This window comes from Erinaceus europaeus, chromosome 10, assembly GCF_950295315.1.
Source record: "Erinaceus europaeus chromosome 10, mEriEur2.1, whole genome shotgun sequence".
Classification (NCBI taxonomy): domain Eukaryota; kingdom Metazoa; phylum Chordata; class Mammalia; order Eulipotyphla; family Erinaceidae; genus Erinaceus; species Erinaceus europaeus.
The window spans coordinates 32,301,742-32,321,292 of NC_080171.1; the positions used below are offsets into that span (position 1 = coordinate 32,301,742).

General features: G+C 38.6%; 1 non-coding gene across 1 annotated transcript; it reads left to right on the plus strand.

Annotated features, from left to right (window-relative positions):
- The first annotated feature begins 15,029 nt into the window (after positions 1 to 15,029).
- Positions 15,030 to 15,136, plus strand: LOC132541009 (U6 spliceosomal RNA). The gene has a single exon (XR_009552204.1). It is a non-coding gene; the product is annotated as a U6 spliceosomal RNA (small nuclear RNA).
- Positions 15,137 to 19,551: the final 4,415 nt, after the last annotated feature.

Sequence of the window (19,551 nt, forward strand, 5' to 3'; positions counted from 1 at the left end):
ATAACAAGAATTTGATTAACCTAAGTCAATTTTAGCCTGAAGATATTTGGAGCCAAGAAAAAAAATCCAAGTCACTTTAGCAATCAAAGAGAGTCTAAGGAAAGAGGACAGATTTGTTCCATGATAGCAAAAATACCATAGAGTTCAGTTTGGATTTTTAAGCAATAACAATCCTTCAGTCATTGTTAATACTTCTCTCTCAACTTGCATTAATTTTATTATGAAAATATTTATGAAGATATAAAATAAGTATATAAAGAATTTTTTATTTATTATTATTTTATTTATAAACAGGAGACACCGACAAAACCATAGCATAAAAGGGTTACAATTCCACAAAGTTCCCACCACCAGAACTCTGTATCCCCTCCCCTCCCCTGATAGCTTTCCTATTCTTTATCCTTCTGCGAGTATCCTATTCTTTATCCTTCTGGGACACAAGGTCATTGTGGGGTGCAGAAGGTGGAATGTCTGACTTCAGTAATTCCTTCCCCACTGAACATGGGCATTGACAGGTCCATATTCCTAATCTGACTCTCTCTTTGCCTAGTGGGATGGTGTTCTGGGGAATCGTAGCTCCAGGACACATTGGTACTGTTATCTGTCCAGGGAAGTCTGGGTTGGCATCCTGGTAGCATCTGGAACCTATGGCTGAAAAAAGAGTTAACATATAATGCCAAACAAATTGTTGACTAATCATGAACCTAAAAGCTAGAATAGTTTATATGAAGAGTTGGGGGGTGGTCATCCACTCTGTAGATAGCTTGTAGGCTTATTTTAGTTATGTTCCAAAGGGCCTGTGGCTATTAAATTTTTTTTTTCCTTGAGCCTAAAATCTTATATGCAGGTGGATCCAAGTTACTGTCTGGGGAGATGGTGTCATGGCTGGAAATAGGACCAGAAAGGAAGAGAGTAACTCCCAAATATGGGAAAGGTGTATAAATATTGTTGACTGTAAACCTCATTGGTTTGATGTGATCTGGGTCCCATATTCAGCTTAGGAGCCTATGTGACCTCTGCATCCCTCTAGATCTGAGCTCACATTCTGTGGTCATGAGTAGGAACGCTCTTTTTTTAAAAATCTTTTTTAAAAAATTTTTTTTATTTATAAAAAGGAAACATTGACAAAACCATAGGATAAGAGGGGTACAACTTTGCACAATTCCTACCACCAGACCTCCATATCCCATCCCCTCCTCTGATAGTTTCCTATTTTTTAACCCTCTGGGAGTATGGACCCAAGATCATTGTGGGATGCAGAAGGTGGAAGGTCTGGCTTCTGTAATTGCTTCCCTGCTGAACATAGGTGTTGACAGGTTGATCCATACTCCCAACCTGTCTCTCTCTTTCCCCAGTGGGAAAGGGCTCTGGGGAAGTGGAGTTCCAAGGCACATTGGTGGGATTGTCTGTCTGGGGAAGTCTGGTCACATCCTGCTAGCATCTGGCACCTGGTGGCTGAAAAGAGAGTTAACGTACAAAGCCAAACAAATTGTTGAACAATCATGGACCTAAAGGCTGGAATAGTGCAGATGAAGTGTTGGGGGATCCTCCATTCTGTCAATAGTTAGTAGGCATATTTTAGTTATATTTCAAAGGCCCTGTAGCTATACTAGTGTTTTTTTGTTTGTTTGTTTTTTTCCTGAAATCTAATATGCAGGTGAATCCTAATTATTGTCTGGGGAGATGATGTCATGTCTGGCAAAAGGACCAGAAAGCTGGATCAGGGAAGAGAGTAGCTCCCTAATATGGGAAAGGTGTATAAAATATTGTTAACTGTAAACCCCATCAATCTGATGTGATAGGGACCTATAATTAGCTTAGGAACCTGTGTGACCTCTGCATCCCTGTAGATCTGAGCTCACATTCTGTGGTCATGAATAGGAACATTCCATGCTGCCCCAGTATCTTCCTCAGATGTAGCATAGAGTATGTTGTTCATCCTCCCTTCAGAGGATGGAACATTCTCTACCACTGTTGACCCAAGTTGAAGGCAAGGTCCTATGGGGGCCCACAAAGGGGCCTATTTTGTTGTTCCTGATAGAAATGACCGGTATCAATGAAGAGAGGGATTTTTCAAGTTCTAGTATTTTTTTGTTGTTGTTGTTGGTCATTACACCAGGCCCCCTGCTCCATTGCGTAATGTTGTGGTCTATTTACATAATCACTGTTTTGTCTGAGACCTGCCCTGCCTGCAGGGCATTGGTTTAATCCCCACTGGTTAGATGCAAGCTTGCTACTTTAGCGCTCTGCCCCCTCTCCTAGTCAATTCCTTTTTCCGACCTGCTACTTCATTCTCTGAAGGTATAAAGGCAGATTCTTTTCTGATCAATAAAAGAGAATTGGATTTCGTTCCCACTCAGCCATGAGTTCCTGGTCATCTCTTTCCTGCCCGTGAAGCTAGCTCGGCATTTATTTATAAAAAGGAAACATTGACTAAACCATAGGATAAGAGGGATACAACTTTGCACAATTCCCACTACCAGAACTCTGTATCCCGTCCCCTCCCCTGATAGCTTTCCTATTCTTTAACCCTCTTGGAGTTAAAACTTTAAAACTTGGGACCCAAAGTCATTGTGGGATGCAGAAGGTGGAAAGTCTGGCTTCTTTGATTGCTTCCCAACTGAAGATAGGTGTTGACAGGTCGATCCATACTCCAAACTTGTCTCTCTCTTTCCCTAGTGGGGGAGTGCTCTGGGGAAGCAGAGCTCCAGGACACATTGGTGGGTTGACTGCCCAGGGAAGTCTGGTCAGCATCATGCTAGCATCTGGCACCTGGTGGCTGAAAAGAGAGTTAATATACAAAGCCAAGCAAATTGTTGACCAATCATGGACCTAAAGGCTGGAATAGTGCAGATGAAGAGTTGGAGGGGGTCCTCCATTTTGTAGATAGCAGTAGACAAAATTTAGTTAAATTCCAAAGGGCCTATGGCTATACTAGTTTTTTTTCTTTTTTCTTTTTTTTTTCCCCTGAGCCTGAAATCTGATATGCATGTGGATCCAAGTTATTGTGTGGGGAGATGATGTCATGGCTGGAAAAAGACCAGAAAGCTGGATCAGGGAAGAGAGTAGCTCTCTTATATAGGAAAGGGGTATAAATAATGTTGAGTGTAAACCCCATCAATTTGATGTGATCTGGGGCCCATAATCAGCTTAGGAGCGTGTGTGACCTCTGTATCCCTATAGATCTGAGCTCACACTGTGGTCATGAGTAGGAAAATTCTAGGCTGCCCCATTATTGACCCATCTTCCTCAGCTGTAGCATAGATTATGTTGTTCAGCCTCCTTTCGGAGGATGTTCTTTCTTGCATTTTAAGTCACAGCTATACCAATTACTACTTCTAAATGTCTTTCCTTTGTTCCTCTCTTCTTTCTGGGTAGTGATAGAACTGGGTTTCAGAGTCCTATAATCATCTTTCCCTAACATTTCTCCTCTTCTGGAAGTATGGAAAAACATTCTTTTAGGGGTACAGAAGGTAGGAGGCCTAGTTTTTGTAACTGCTTCTCTGATGGATATGAGCATTGACAGGTAGATCCATACTCCCAGCCAGTTTTTATCTTTCCCTAGTGAGGTAGGGCTCTGGAGAGGTGAGGTTCTGGGACACATTGGTAAGGTCATCTGTTCATGAAGTTTAGGATGGAATAATAGTAGCATCTGCAACTTGGTGTCTGAAAGGCACTAAGTTGCAGGACAGATAAGTTTAATAAATAGGAACCAGAAAGTAGGAACAGAGCAGGTGAGAATAGAGAGTTTAGAGTGGTAAGAAGCTAGGACTGTTTTACAAATATTTCTACGGGCTCATGATTTTAGTGATTTTTGCCTGAGCTTGATAGTTAACAAGGAAGTGATCTAAAAATATTGTCTGGGAAGATGTATAAAGCTGTATTAGGGCAGAGAGTAGCTCTTAAACTTGAAGAAAATATATAAATACAATTAACTATTTATCACATCTGTTTATCACAGTCTGATTGAAGGCCCATGTGCAGGAGCCTATATAACCTCTAAGTTCCTGTCAGTCTGAGCTTGCAGTTCATGGTTACAGATGAGAACATTCTAGGTTGTACTCATTTCAGTTTTCTTTAAGTGGCAGAGTAGGCTGATCCAGTCTCCCTTTGGAAAGTAGGGCATTCCCTACCATTGTTACTTTATAGTGAGGATAGAGTCCTAAAGAGCTTATGATGTCATTTCTGATGGAATTGACCAGTGATGGTGGAGACAGGGGTCTGTTAGAGGTCTAGGCCCATCCTAGAATACTCTAACTTGGGCCCCACATAACTGGGTTGTCGGGCTATGCCACGGAGCAGAGATAGAGGAGATCCGGAGCGAAGAGGGAACATAAATCTTTATTTGCACGGGCACCTCAGAGTTGGGTGAGAACTCAGTGGTTTGGGCCACATGGAGTTAGCAAAAATGGCTGCCTTGCGCAGCACCCTTCCCTGCATCTAATCACTGAGGTGAAAAGCGGGCAAGAGAGAGAGAGGCGGAAGTAGGAAGGCTTTATAGGGCAAAAACCAGGAGAGATGAGTCGGGACAGGATTGGTTGGGAAAGGCACTCCGAGAATATTGTATTAACTCTCATGGGAACTGGCAATAACCTGAGGGGACAACATGGCGGCTGTGACTGCATCTGCACAATTTCCAAGCACTGGGTGACCTGGTAGTGACCAAAGAGGCTACTATTATGTGAGTCACTCTTTTGCCCTTTTCCAGCTTTTAAAGTCCCTTCTTTATCTGATGAGCTTGTTAAATTATTGTGTGCCATTTACTGTATCCAAATTGTTCTATGAGGTCTGGTTGCAAGTTTGGGAGGAAATCCACCTAGGATTTTAGTGGGATCTAAGTTAGCCTCGAGTTTTATTGCATTTACTTGTTTGATGATTCTAATAAAGGTTTTCATAGAGACAATAATTATTGTTTAGTTGACATATATATTTTTCAGTATATCTCTTGGACAATTCTATACTTTTTTTTCTTCTAAAGATTATCAAGGGGTGAAAATAATGCTGATGCTTTCAGAAGAGATTAGGAGATATATATTATTTCCTCTTGTTAGTTGAGTAGATAGAATGATTGAGGGATGAGAGGATGTCTAGGCCCAAGTAGGGATCATTTGATTAGAAAAATTACAGTGCTCTCTCTAGTACATTCTACTAGATTGCTGAGCTTATCATTTCTAAGTCTAATCATAGAGGACTATTAAGCACTTTTATTTTGAGGTATATAGTTGCCCCTAACTTAAAGATGTGTGTACATGTACCTAGTCCCCTAGGTCCTAGCCTATATCTAGTTTCTGAAACTTTGTTGGAGAGTGTGCCATCTGAAATGGAACTGGGTAGTTCCATGTGTAAGGAAAGGTTTCATCAGATTATTGGAGTGGAAGGTTAATATCTCAGGCTTTCCATCTTTGGAACAAAACCAAAGCAAAAAGGCAGTTGCAACATAACATGGCTTGGTGGCATTTGTTGTGTTGTTTTAGTTGAAGTTAGTAGAAGCAGTATCACAAGTAAGGGGATCAAGAGGAGAAGCATAAAGAAATACAACCAAGGTTCCAGATGTTCCAGGAATGGGAGAAATACAAATTTTAAAAATAATGGGGAGGTTATTTATGGTCTTAGAGTTTAAAGAAGCAATAGATACTTATTATTATAACCAAATTAGTTGGGAGATATTTTTTTGGTTTGAAAATCTCCTGGTTAGGATTTATGGTAATATACTTGACTGAACCATGATTTATGTCATTTAATGATATCAACTAATAACAATATCTTAGATATTGACAGGAGCAAATAATTCTAGTCTATCTGGTCTAAGGTTGTAGGTAACATAGTACTTAAAAAAGTTATTAACCCCCACACCTATGGTCATCTAATTTTTGATAAGGGTACCCAAACTATTAAATGGAGGAAAGAGAGTCTCTTCAACAAATGTTGTTGGAAAAATTGGACTGAAATGTGCAAACTAATGAAACTAAACTGGTGAAATATTTCACCACACACAAAAGTAAACTCCAAATGGATCAAGGAACTACAGAAACTAACAAATACTTAGAGGAAAATATTGGTGGAACTCTTTCTCATCTAAATTTTATAAGCATCTTCAATTGTACAAATCCAATTGCAAGGAAGACAAAAACAAAAATAAACTAATGAAACTATATCAAATTGAAAATATTCTGCACAGCAAAAGAAACAAACAAGCTTCTCACAGAATGGGAGAAGATCTTTACATGTCAGACATAAGACAAGTGGCTATTAACTAAAATATATAAAGAACTCACCAAACTTAGCAACAAAAGAGCAAATAACCTCATCCAAAATGGTGAGAGACTATGAACAGAATATTAACATCAGAAGAGACACAAAAGGCTAACAGACATATGAAAAAATGCTCTAAGTCATTGTCAGAAATGAAAATAAAAACAAAGAGATGTCACTTCACCCCTTTGAGAATGTCATACATCAGAAATGACAGCAACAACAAATGCTGGATAGGTTGTGGGGGGAAAAGGCACCCTCCTGCTGGTGGGAATATAAATTGGTTCAGCCCTTGTGGAGAGCTGTCTGGAGAACTCTCAGAAGGCTAGAAATGGACTTTCCTTATGATCCAATAATTCCTCTCCTGGGGATATAATCTAAGGGGACAAACTCACACATTCAAAAAGATATTTGTACATCTGTGTTCGTAGCAGAACAATTTATAATGACCAAAACCTGGAAGCAACCCAGGTATCCAACAACAGACAAGTGGCTGAGAAAATTGTGATATATATATATATATATGTATATAATATATATTCAATGGAATACTACTCAGCTACTAAGAATAATGAATTCACCTTCTTTGGTCCATCTTGAGTGGAGCTTGAGGGGGAATTATGCTAAGTGAAATAAGCCAAAAATAAAAATGATGTGGAGTTGTACCCCTCCTACCCTATGGTTTTGTTAATTAATCCTTTCTTAAATAAAAAAAAAAAAAGAATGAAAAAAAAAATAATCCTCATCACAAAAAAAAAAAAGAAAAATGATGATCCAACTCATAAACAGAAGTTGAGAAAGAAAAACAGAAAGTGAAATACAAAACAGTGTTTGGACTGGAGTTTGGAGTAATGCACCAAAGGAAAAAAAACTCTAGGGGGAGGGCAGAGAGGGTAGATTTTCAGCTCCTCTACAGATGTTCAGGGTTGGGACATGGGCCTTTGGTGGCAGGAATGGTGTTAATATATACTCCTATTACTTATAGTCTTATAAATCGCTAATTAGTCATTATGAGAGGGGGAAATAGATTGAATATCTCAAGCTCTTTAAATGCATAGATTTAAGTTCCAAGTATATATTCCTTTAGTCTAAGCACTTAATATTTCAAATTTGTAAACTGATTGAATTCTGACACTGGGATTAAATTGTTAATGCATTTCTAATAATAATTTTTTAAAATGTTAAATCACCTGTAATCTTAGACCAGGGAGACCAGAAGCCACTGGTCCTGTCAATATCTAAGACAAAGTTATTAATAAATGGAAATAAATGACATAAATCATGGTGAGGTCTTGTATGATACTAACCATGGGACTTTCAAAGTAAACCAAGCTCCCAAAGAACTTGGTTATAATAATAATTGTCTATTGCCTTCTTAAACTCTAAGACCACAAGGAACCTTCCTCATTCTTGGTAAACCCAGGTTTCTCCCAGTCCTGGAACCTCTGGGGCTTTGCTTGTTTTCCTTCATGCTTCTCTTGAACCTTAGCATTTAATATTGCATCTGCTGATCTCAGCCAAATTAATGCAACTAGTGTCACCTCACCATGCTTCACTTTGAACTGTATTTTAGAGATGCCAAGCCAGAGCTGTTAACCCTCCAGCTCTAAGTTGCAGATACTACCATGGTGCCATCCTGACTTCCCTGGGCAGATGTCCTCACCAGTATGTCCTGAAACCTTGTATCCCCAGAACCCTATTCCACTACAGAAAGATGGAAACATGCTGAGGGTATAGATTGACCTCCAAATGTTCATGTTCAGTGGAGTAGCAATTACAGAAGCCAGACCTCCCACCTTCTGATATGTACCCCATAAAGAATTTTGGTCCATGGTCACAGAAGGATAAAAAATAGGGAACTTCCCAATGGAAGGGATGTGATATGGAACTCTGGTAGTGGGAACTGTATAGAATTGTACCTCTGTTATGTTACAATGTTGTTAATCATTATTAAATCATGAATAAACAAAGAGTTACTGTTAGAAATGTTATAACAACTTAAGCCCAGTGTTAGAGTTCAATCAGTTTACAAATTAGAAACATCAATTACTTAGACTAAAGGAACATATACTCAGAACTAAAATCTAGACAGTTAAAGAACTTGAAGTATTCAATCTATTTTTTCCTGACATGTTGAATTAGTGGTGGATTATAAGATTATGAGATAACAGGAATGTAATTTCACACTAGTCCCACCCCCGTACCCATTATAGTGGACCTGAAACATCCATCCCCTTCTTCCCGGAGTCTCATATGTTCATGCAATACACCAAGTCCAGTCCAAGTTCTGCTTTATGTCTACCTTTTCTGTTCTTGTTTTTCAATTTATTTCTATGAGCAGGATCATCCTACATTCATCCTTTGTTTTCTGGCTTAACTCACTTAACACAATTTCTTCAAGCTGTGTCCAAGTAGAAGGTAAATTCATTATTTTTTATAGCTGAATAATACTTCATTATGTATATATACCACCACTTTCTCAGCTACTCATGTGTTATTGGACATCTAGGTTGCTTCCATGTTGGCTATTATTATAAATTGTGTTGCTATGAACATAGGTATATACATATCTTTCTGGATGAGTATGTTTGGTTCCATAGGATATATTCCCAGTAGAGGGATTGCTCAGTTGTAAGGTAGGTCCATCTAGCCTTCTAAGAGTTCTACAGACTGGTCCACAAGGGGTGGACCAATTTACATTCCCACCAGCAGTGCAGATGGGATTCTTTTCCATTACAACCTCTTTAGCATTTGCTATTACTATCATTTCTCATATATGACATTTTCACAGGTATCTCATTGTTTTTTTTAAATTGCATTTAACGGACAATCAGTGACTTGGAGCATTTTTTCATATGTCTGTTTGTCTTTTGTATCTCTTCCTCTGTGAATATTCTGTTCATATTCTCTCACCATTTTTGGATGGGGTCATTTTTCTTTGTTGTTGCTAAGCTTGGTGAGCTCTTTATATATTTTAGTTATTAGCTTGTCAGTGTGTCTGATGCATAGCATGTAAATATCTTCTCCAATTCAGTAAGGAGTCTCTTTGTTTAGGTGGTGGTTTCTTTTGCTGTGCAGAAACTTTTAAATTTGGTAGAATACCATGGGTTTATTTTTGTTTTTGTCTTCCTTATAACTGAATTTGTACAATTGAAGATACCTATAAAATTTAGACGAAAAAGAGTTTCACCAATATTTTCTTCTAAGTACTTGATAGTTTCTGGTCTAACATCTAGGTCCTTGACCAATTTGGAGTTTACTTTTGTGTGTAGTGAAATATAGTGGTTTAGTTTCATTCTTTTGCATGTTTCAATCCAATTTTGCCAACACCATTTGTTGAAGAGACTCTCTTTTCTCCATTTAATAGTTTGGGTCTCCTTATCAAAAATTAGATGTCCATAGGGGTGGGGTCTCTCTTTTTTTTCTCCTTGTCAGTGTGTCTATTTTTTTTGCCAGTACCAGACAGTTTTGATTACAATGGCCCTATAATATAGTTTGAGGTAAAGGAGTGTTATGCTTCCAGTTCTGTTCTTTCTTTTTAAGATTGTTTTGGGAATTCTAGGTGGTTTCTGGTTCCAGATAAACTCTTGTAGTTTAGTTCTATTTTTCTAGAAAAAATGGGTGGGTCCTTGATGAGGATTGCATTAACTTTGTATATGGATCTTGGTACTATAGCCATCTTGATATCAATTCTTCTAATCCATGAGCATGGGCTATCTTTCCACTTCTTTGTGTCTTTTCCTATTTCCTTGAGTAGTGACTCAGTTTTCAGTGTACAAGTCTTTCACTTCTTTTGTTAGGTTTAATACTAGATATTTTATTGTTTCTGTTGTTATAGTGAATGGGATAGATTTTTGGATTATTTTTTCTTCTGATTTAGCATTTGCATAATGGAATGCCACTGATTTTTGTATGTTAACTTTGTAGTCTAACACCTTTCTATATTGCAAATAATATCCAGGAGCTTTCTTCTGGACTCTTTACATTTTCTTTTTAACATATAGTGTCATATAATCTGCAAATAGTGAGAATTTGACATCTTTTCTTTCAATATATATCCCTTTAATTTCTGTGTCTTGCCTGATAGCTATAGAAAGACCTTCCAATACTATGTTGAATAGTACAGATGATAGTGGGAAGTTGTGTCTAGTACCTGGCCTCAGGGTGAATGCTTTCAGTTTATCACCATTGAGTATGATGTTGGCTGTAGATTAAGAATTTTCCATCACTTCTGATTTTTTCTAATGTTTTGATCATGAAGGTATATTAGATTTTTGTTTCAAAGGCTTTCTCTGCATCTGTTCATATAATCATGTCGTTTTGATTTTTCTTGTATTGATATGGTGAGATTTAAAGTGACCAACGTACCTTCTCTCATTCAGTTATCACAATATATATATATATCTCCACTATAATTGAGATGACACAAAAAAGTCATTTTAAGTGGTTATATCATATCACCAAGCTGGACAACAATAAAAATATGACCTACATTTTAAAATGAGTTGGTTAAGACTAAGTAAAATGTCTGGGATATAATACCTAGGTATTGATGCTAGAAGATTATTGGAAGCAGATTAGAGTTTAAGGTCCAGTAATCTGGTTGGAAAACAAATAATGAAAGAGTAGCAATAGGAGGCGTCAAGTGCTATCATGTACAAGGACCCCCTGCCTGCAGGCATAGCTTCACAAGCAGTGAATCAGTGCTGTAGGTGTCCCTCTTTCTCTTTCCCTTTCTGTCTCCCTGTCCCTTTCAATTTCTCTCTGTCTCTATCCCAAAAAGAAAGGAGAAGGAGAAAGAGGAGGAGGAGAAAGAAGAAGAAGGAGAAGGAGGAGATGAAGAAGAGGATGAAGAAAAAGGGGAAGAGGAAGAAGAAGGAGGAGGAGGAGGCTTCTGGTAGTGGTAGATTCATCATACAGGAACTAACCCTCCCACGCCCCCAGTGATAACTTGGTGACAATAACAATAAATAAACAAACAAACAAATAGAAATACAGAGTAGAAATGAGGCCAACAGCATGTGAAAGACAGGATGCAATTATGATGACAATGAGCAATTATTTAGTCTTCCAGCTGAATGGCTAAAGTCTGCTGAACTCCAGAGAGACTTAATAATTTTATAGGCTTAAATTTTATCTTAAGTCCATGCATACCCCTTCATTGCTCCTGGATGATTTTTTCAGATAGAGACAGAGAAACAGAGAGGCGGGGTACAGGAGGGGTACAGCAACCACGTCACCAAAGCTTCCTTCAGTGTGGTAGGAGCCAGGTTTTGACTGGGATCACACAGATGGCAAAGCAGCAACTTATCCAATTGAGGTATTGTGCCAACCTTAATACAGGACACAATGCTGTATCCAACAATAATGACATTAAGGCTGCAGGTGTAGCTCAGTGGTAGAGTCATGTCCATGTGTATGAAGTCACATGCTCAACTCTACCCCTTGTGGTGACACAGTATACCGACAACCATGGGTGGAAGTCCGGACACAGTGCTGATGTCAGCCTTGGCGACAGAGTATGCAGTGATCTGTGCAGGCGCATGGTGGATTGTGGGTGGATCCAGTCTGTGCTGGTGTACAAAGTATTGTGGGAGGGCTGGATAGACTTAAAAGTACAGCCAGCCAGAAGTTGCTCTCTCTTTTTGGCTGCTGCTTCTTCTCCTAGATGGAAGCATTTCGGCTGAGGTGTGCCAGGTATCTGTCATGGATACTTCTCCTGAGAACTGAACATGTGTGATTCTGCTCGCTGGTAAATGTTTAGACTACTATACAGCCATGAGAAGCCTTTACCAGAGCTGATAATTGTTTATCTTATGGGACTAAACTTTTGATAACTATACTCAAGACTTTATAGACCTAGCGTACTCTTAACCGTTGATGATGATTGCTTATTTTACCTTTTGCCTGTTTCACCCTAATAAACCTTATATTGTTTAAACCAGTTCTCAGCTCCCACTGTCAATTATTTTATGCACCACAGCAGCCTTTAACCAACCTCTTTTTAAGTTAAATTACAACAACCCCCCAGGATAAAAAACACACACACTGGCATATGACACGAAAATGTAGATTTTCCACCAGGAAAAAGTAAAAATGTCACCCCTGTGGTTTTTGGAATATGAGCATGTGCTGTGAATTAGGGAACACTGTTCATTTTACTAATTTTGTCTCCCTTTCTTAGTCTTCACAAAATAGAAGTATTTGGCTGTCTTGCTCTCACTGTCAGGAGTTTAGACTCTCTGGCCTTATGGTGTCCACACCTGCAAACTCTGAACATTGGGAGAATCACCAACATTTCTGAGACATGCCTGTTGAGGAGTCTGAAAAAAATGGGAGCAGTAACTGCACTTAATGTGGCTGCCCTTCATGTGGTGAGACCTCTGGGATTTGGGCTGACTTTTTCCATTTATCTCCATGTTCCTACATTTCGAGAACATAACCCTGTGTCCTTTCTGTGGTGGCTTTCCCTCATAACATGACATTATGCCCTGGAACCTACAAATAAAGAGGGGAGAAGAACTTGTGATGGAAGTGTTTTCATATGAAACAGGAGGAACAAATGAGGTCTCCCTAAGTGTTGTAGAGCCAGATGTTGTAGTGCGTGGGCCGCAGAGAAGAGAGAGAGAGGGTCCAGAGCGAAGAGGAAACACAAATCTTTATTCGCGCTGGCACCTCAGAGTTGGGTGTTAGAGAAGCAGGTTGGGCCACGTGGAGGTAGAGAAAATGGCCGCCTCACGCAGTAACCTTTCCTGCGTCTGAACACCAGAGTGGAGCGCCGGCAAGAGAGAGAGGTGCGGAAGGGTTTTTTATAGGAGTAGCTTTCGCAAGAATGGGAAGGGGGAGGAGTAACCATAGCACTCCAAGATAGGATGATAACTCTTGTGAGAATGGGAGGGGGGAGGAGTAACCAGAGCACTCCAGATATGGCGGGGATATAGACAATGTCCTGAGGGTACAACATGGCTGAACAGGCACTCCGAGAATGTCCCAACTCTCCAAGGAACTAGCAGTAGCCTGAGGGGACAACATGGCAGATGTGACTGCATTGGCACAATTTCCCAGCACCTAAGGAAGCACTGCTATTTGGTTATAGAGTAGATAATAGATCTCAAAAATGATCTATTCGCTGGATCATTTGCAGTGTTTGTAGTTGAGTCAATAGAGTAATTCAGTAAAACCATGGAACAAGTAAGAGCCTGGGAATGATGATGGCCATTATTTATTAACCCCCTTTTCATATTCCAGAATCTGTACAAAGGCTTTACACACATTAACATTTCATTTGATTTGCATTTTTCCTGTCTACAGAAACAGTATTATCCCAAATCTGTAAGTAAAGTCCTTAATGTTTAGGGAGATGAAAACAAGCATGGTCGCAGTTGACTTCCCTGATCCCAATGACTTTTTTTTTTTTTTGAGAGCGTGAGAGAGAGGTAGAAAAGGAGAAAAAGAGAGGGAGAGAGGACGAATATCTCCTCTACTACTCTACCACTTGTGATGTCCCCACACCCCTGTAGGTGGGAGTTGGGAGCCTGAACCTTGGTTTTCCCACCTAGTAATAAGCATTCACTTTTAATCCACAAAGAGCTTCCTTACTAGAATTATGGGCACCATGCTGTGTTACTTGATACCCTAAATAGAACTCTGGATTCCATTCATAAGCAGAAGCTGTCTCTTAAATGATTTGAGGCTAGCTTAATAACTGCTGTATCATTTTAATAACTGAGCTCCTCAGCCTAAACACAATATGAAATAAAAACTTTCATCACTCTCTGACTTATATACTCAGGTGGGTATTCTATACATTCTAGCACTAAAACAGATATGTAGACCACAGACCTAGGCCCCTGCCCCAAAAGTTCATTTGAAGCAAAGCATAGTTCCTGGCACATGGGCTGTGCTCTGTGAATATATGCTAACATAGTAACTAGTGTGAGAGCAGGCTCTGAGGAATCTCTAACAGCAGATTATTTGTTAAATGAAAGTTTATGAATCAAATCTCATTCTGAATGCTTAGGAAGAGCTTGTTATATTTAAGATCTTGGCATGAAATTATTTGTAAAATAAGTAACCACTTGCTAATCTGCTTAATCTGTATTTTTTATTTCTCAGATTCTTTAAAGATGGCCACATGAGTGTGTAGAAAATAAATTAGTATAAGACGGTATCCAAGACAGAATCTCTCTGTGATTTATCTTCTTTTGTCTTGAAAACCCAAAGACCCTTTATGATGTTTTCTGAGTGTTCAGTTTTTTTTTTTTTTTTTTTATGTTTTTAAGAGCCATAAGAGAAGGGCAACTTTCTTTTCTTGAGATGGAATCCAAGATTTGCCAAGTGGATTTTTTTTTATATTCACTTATGTAGAGTACATAAATATATGCTACCTTGTATTAGGTTATAACACATTAATGAAATAAACTTAATGGCATAGTTATAGTACATCATGCATAGATAGAAAACAGATGCTGATACATGTAGAGGCACGAAGCTAGAGAGATATGGATATAAGGGTGGGTGAAAAGGTGTAGAGGATTAAATTTTCCCTTCTTTGTGTAGATAAAGGGATAGGACTCCCAAAATTCTACTGTATTTTAAATTAGGAAAAGAAACATAGATTGTGCTCAGTGATTGGAACCATATTAGTTGCAATTAACTGCTTATTAATGATTTTGTATGACAATGATGATAATATTAGAGAGCTAAACAAAATCTTCCTATTAATAGATCACTGCATAATCATTAACATGTTTACTAAAAATAAAAGAAACAATAAGGTGCTCGCTTCGGCAGCACATATACTAAAATTGGAACGATACAGAGAAGATTAGCATGGCCCCTGCGCAAGGATGACACGCAAATTCGTGAAGCGTTCCATATTTTTCAGTCACGGCCTCGTAGGGGCCTGTTTACTCTGGATAGTAATCCTTGATCCGGGGTCTTGTTGACTGTCGTTTGATAATGCAAAGTTTTTAAAATTTCCATAAAGTTTCAATAAAAAAAAAAACAATAAGAATAGTGTTTTTTTAGCAATAAAGTCTTGGAGTTAATCATAGCTTAGATTGAACTTTCCTATACTTATTTGATTTTAGGTTTGTATTAATTTTTTTTTTATCTTTACTTACTTGATAGACACAGCCAGAAATCAAGAGGAGAGGGGGTAGTAGAGGGGAAGAGAGACAGAGAGACACGTACAGCCCTGTTTCACCACTCAAAAAGCTTTCCTCCTACAGATGGGGACTGGGAGCTTGAACCCAGGTACTTGCACATTGTAACAAGTGCACTCAACCAGGTGTGACACCACCTGGCAAAACTTTAATTTCTTACTGTTTTACAACTTGTTTTATTCTACTAAAAATGTAAAAACTGAGCTAACTTTGCCTAAATTTATCATTCATTTTAGACTCTTACATTTTATTTTATTTTTTAATCATTTTATTTACTTATTTGTTATTGAATAGAGACAGAAATTGAGGAGGGGAGATAGAGACAGAGAGACACTTGCAGCCCTACTTCACCACTTGTGAAGCTTTCCCTCTGCAGGTGGGGACCAGGGACTTGAACCTGGGTCTTTACACACTGTAAAGTGTGTGTTTAACCAGTTGAGCCACTGCCTAGCCCCATTAATTCCATTTTTTCTGTCATTAATTTATCCTGATCTTTTTTACTTGTTGATTATATTGATTGGGGACCTAGAGGTCTGCATCAGATAACTGACTCTTGTCAGTTTAGTTCTGTCAGGTTAGTTAGATCTGACTGTTAATTTGACTGTTTACTTAAGAGTAACCGGAAAAAGACATTTCATTCCCCCCAATTTCCTTCTTTGTAAAATGAAACTATTAACAGCCAGTTGGTAGGGCTATTACAAACATTAGAATGAATGCATATAAAGTAGCTCCCTTGGAATCTGACACATTTTGATTCTCAAATAAGAACTACTAATATTATGAGGTTGATAAATATAATACATCTGATCAAATGCCCATTTCAATCTCTAACATGCTTGCTTCACAGTTGTTTTCTCTGTGTAGACAGTCCTGTGCTTGAAAGTGCATTCTTGTTCACTGCCTCTTGCAGGTTAGGGATGGGATTGTCCATTTCATAGTGACTCGCTGCCCTAAACTGGAGAATCTCGTCCTCAGCTCCTGTTCTCAGGTGACAGATGTGAGCTTGGTGGAAATAAGCACCTATCTGCATTCCCTGAGGTACTTTCTCCTCTGTGTGATCTAACTCTTATGATCAATGCATTCTATGAAAATCTAGGTAAGACAAAACTTGCTTCACTACTCAAGAGTTCATGTGTTTAATCAATTAGACTGGGTAGTCTCGAAGACAGAACTCTTCCTCAGGAAAGTGAGACTCTGGATAATGTTCAGTGAGATTTGAATTTCATTGGTATGTGTCTTTCTTATGACAGCAATTTCCTTGATTTAAATCTCAGTTAGTTAAAAATGAAGCTAATATTTCTCTATGTAGAAGCACTAACTCTTATCCTACTAGCTAGGAGAGGTAATGCTGATTGTCTCAATTTGTAAAAAAAAAAAAAAAAAAAAAAAAAAACCCTCTCTACTGAGTAAATCCCCTTTACTTAAACTCCACAGGTACCTTGATGTGAGTGGATGCCAACAAGTAACCAATGCAGGAATTCATGCATTGGCAAGAAGCTGCCACCAGCTCAAATATCTGGACCTGAGCTCCACGAGGATAAGTAAAAGAGGGTAGGAAGCTTGCAGGCTATGAGCTAGTTATTTTAGGGAAATGAGTCCTGGCTTGAGAAAGAGCCAGCAGGTGTTTTGGCATATCTTCTTATGGGGCCTCACCCTCCTGGTCTCTTCTAAAGCTATTCACCTCCCAAAGGCCGAATCTTCAAATTGGTCTGTGAATTTTGGAGTTATGCAAAGTAGCCCATAAAAGGAGGGTAGCCTTTTTTTAAAAAAAATATATATATATTTTAAATATTTATTTATTTATTCTCTTTTGTTGCCCTTGTTGTTTTATTGTTTTAGTTATTATTGTTGTCATCCTTGTTGGATAGTACAGAGAGAAATGGAGAGAGGAAGGGAAGACAGAGACGGGGAGAGAAAGATAGACACCTGCAGACCTACTACACCACTTGTGTAGCGACTCCCCTGCAGAAGGGGAACTGAGGTCTCGAATCCGGGATCCTTATGCCAGTCCTTGCACTTTGCGCCATATGTGCTTAACCTGCTGTGCACCACCCTACTCCCAGAGGGTAACCTTTTAATTGCTTGTCTTCAGTGTCCCTGCTGTGCTTCCCTGTAATATGGCTTGATAGTCAGACATTAAGCTCCAAGTGACCATCTTGTAAAATGATAAATTTATAACCTTCATTTTTTCATTTCTTATTTTATTCTTGGGTTTTTTCCAAATAGTTGAAGCTGTTGTATACATGACTTAGACTTTTAAGGTGTCTATTCTACATTTAAAAAATATATATCTTTAAAAAATGTTAAAGCTGTATTCATTTTATTTGATAGAAGAGAGGGAAATTGGGGGGGACCTAGAGGGAGAGAATGAAGCTTCACTACTCATGAAACTTTCCCTGTGCACATGGGGACTGGGGGCTTGAACTCTGGTCCTTGCACACGTTACAATGTACACTCAACTGGGTGCACCACCACTTGACTTCTTTATTCTACATCTACATATCCCACAAGACTTAGCACATTTAGTATATTTTTAGTCACTAATAAGTAAATCCTAGGTAATTCTTAGTTGCTTAAATCATCTTCTTTGCAAAGGCACCTGGTAATGTTTCTTAAATATTTATTTATTTTGAGAGAGAGAGAGAAAGAGAGAGAGAGAGAGAGAGAGAGACTGATAAAAATAGACCAGAGCACTGCTCAGCTCTGACATATGGTTGTGCTGGGGACTGAACCTGAGAGCATGCAAGTCAGGTACCTGTAACTTCACACTCTCCTAGGCCCGAGAAAGCTTTTTATTTTTTTTTAGGATTAAAAAAAAAGTAAGGAACACAGAGGAGGTTTTTGGTTTGGAAAGTGCAATTTGAAGGTCACATCAGTAGCGACATTAGTCATTTAAAAGATTCAGTCTGGGAGTATGGTGGTAGCATGCTGGGTAAAGCACACACATTACCGTATGTGAGGACCTGGTTTTTTTTTTAATTTATTTTTTATTTAAGAAAGGATAAATTAACAAATTCATAGGGTAGGAGGGATACAACTCCACACAATTCCCACCACCCAATCTCCATATCCCACCCCCTCCCCTGATAGCTTTCCCATTCTCTATCCCTCTGGGAGCATGGACCCAGGGTCATTGTGGGTTGCAGAAGGTGGAAGGTCTGGCTTCTGTAATTGCTTCCCTGCTGAACATGGGCGTTGACTGAGGACCTGGTTTTGAACCCCCAAACACTGGCAGCGGGCAGGATGCTTCATGGGTGCTGCAGGTGTCTCTCTTTTTATCTTGCCCTTTCTCTCCCCTTTATTTTTCTCTGTTCTGCCAAACAGCGTGATAACATAACACTAGTGGTGTTATCATGCAGGCATTGAGCTCCAATAATAACCCTGGTGGCAATAAATTTTATTTTTCAGTCTGATAAAGGTCCTGGCAATAGAACTTTGGTGATAAACATGGTGAGGTTAATATAGGGAAATGTGATGCTATACTCTCTTTTGCATGTAAGTGAATACCAATGTTGATTTAGTAGTTTTAATTAAAATGTTTTTAAAGTTAAAAAATAATGCTTGATTATTTATTTATTTATTTATTTATTTTTACTGATCAGATCTGGCTTGTGGTGGTGCAGAGATTTGAACTTGAGACTTTGGAGCCTCAGGCATGAGGGCCTCTTTGCATAACCATTATGCTATACATACCTGCCCCCCTCCAGATAGCTGAATTTTATATCTTATGAAAATTAAGATGTTTACATCTTTAAAATACTAGTAGTTTGAAATAATTGAGTTAATAGAGAAGCAACTATGATTATCAGATTCTTGATATTGTATTTTTACTGTTGCTTTTTTTAGTTTGCAGTGATATGGGAAGGTATGGTGTTGTTGGTGGTTGACTGAAAGCAACCTTGCTTTCCCGGAAACATTAAATGATATTCTTGGACCTATTTGTTGTTATTCATAGTTGTCTTTTTAAATTTCCCAATAAAACATTGCTTTGCAGTGAAGTCTTCATTCCCAGGAAGTAAGGAACTGAGTATTCCTGGAATAGATACATTGGTTTACTTCCTGCTATTTAATTTATCTGGTATATTTTCAATTTATCACTGATTGAAAGTAATTGTGGTGAGCTGTTTTGCAG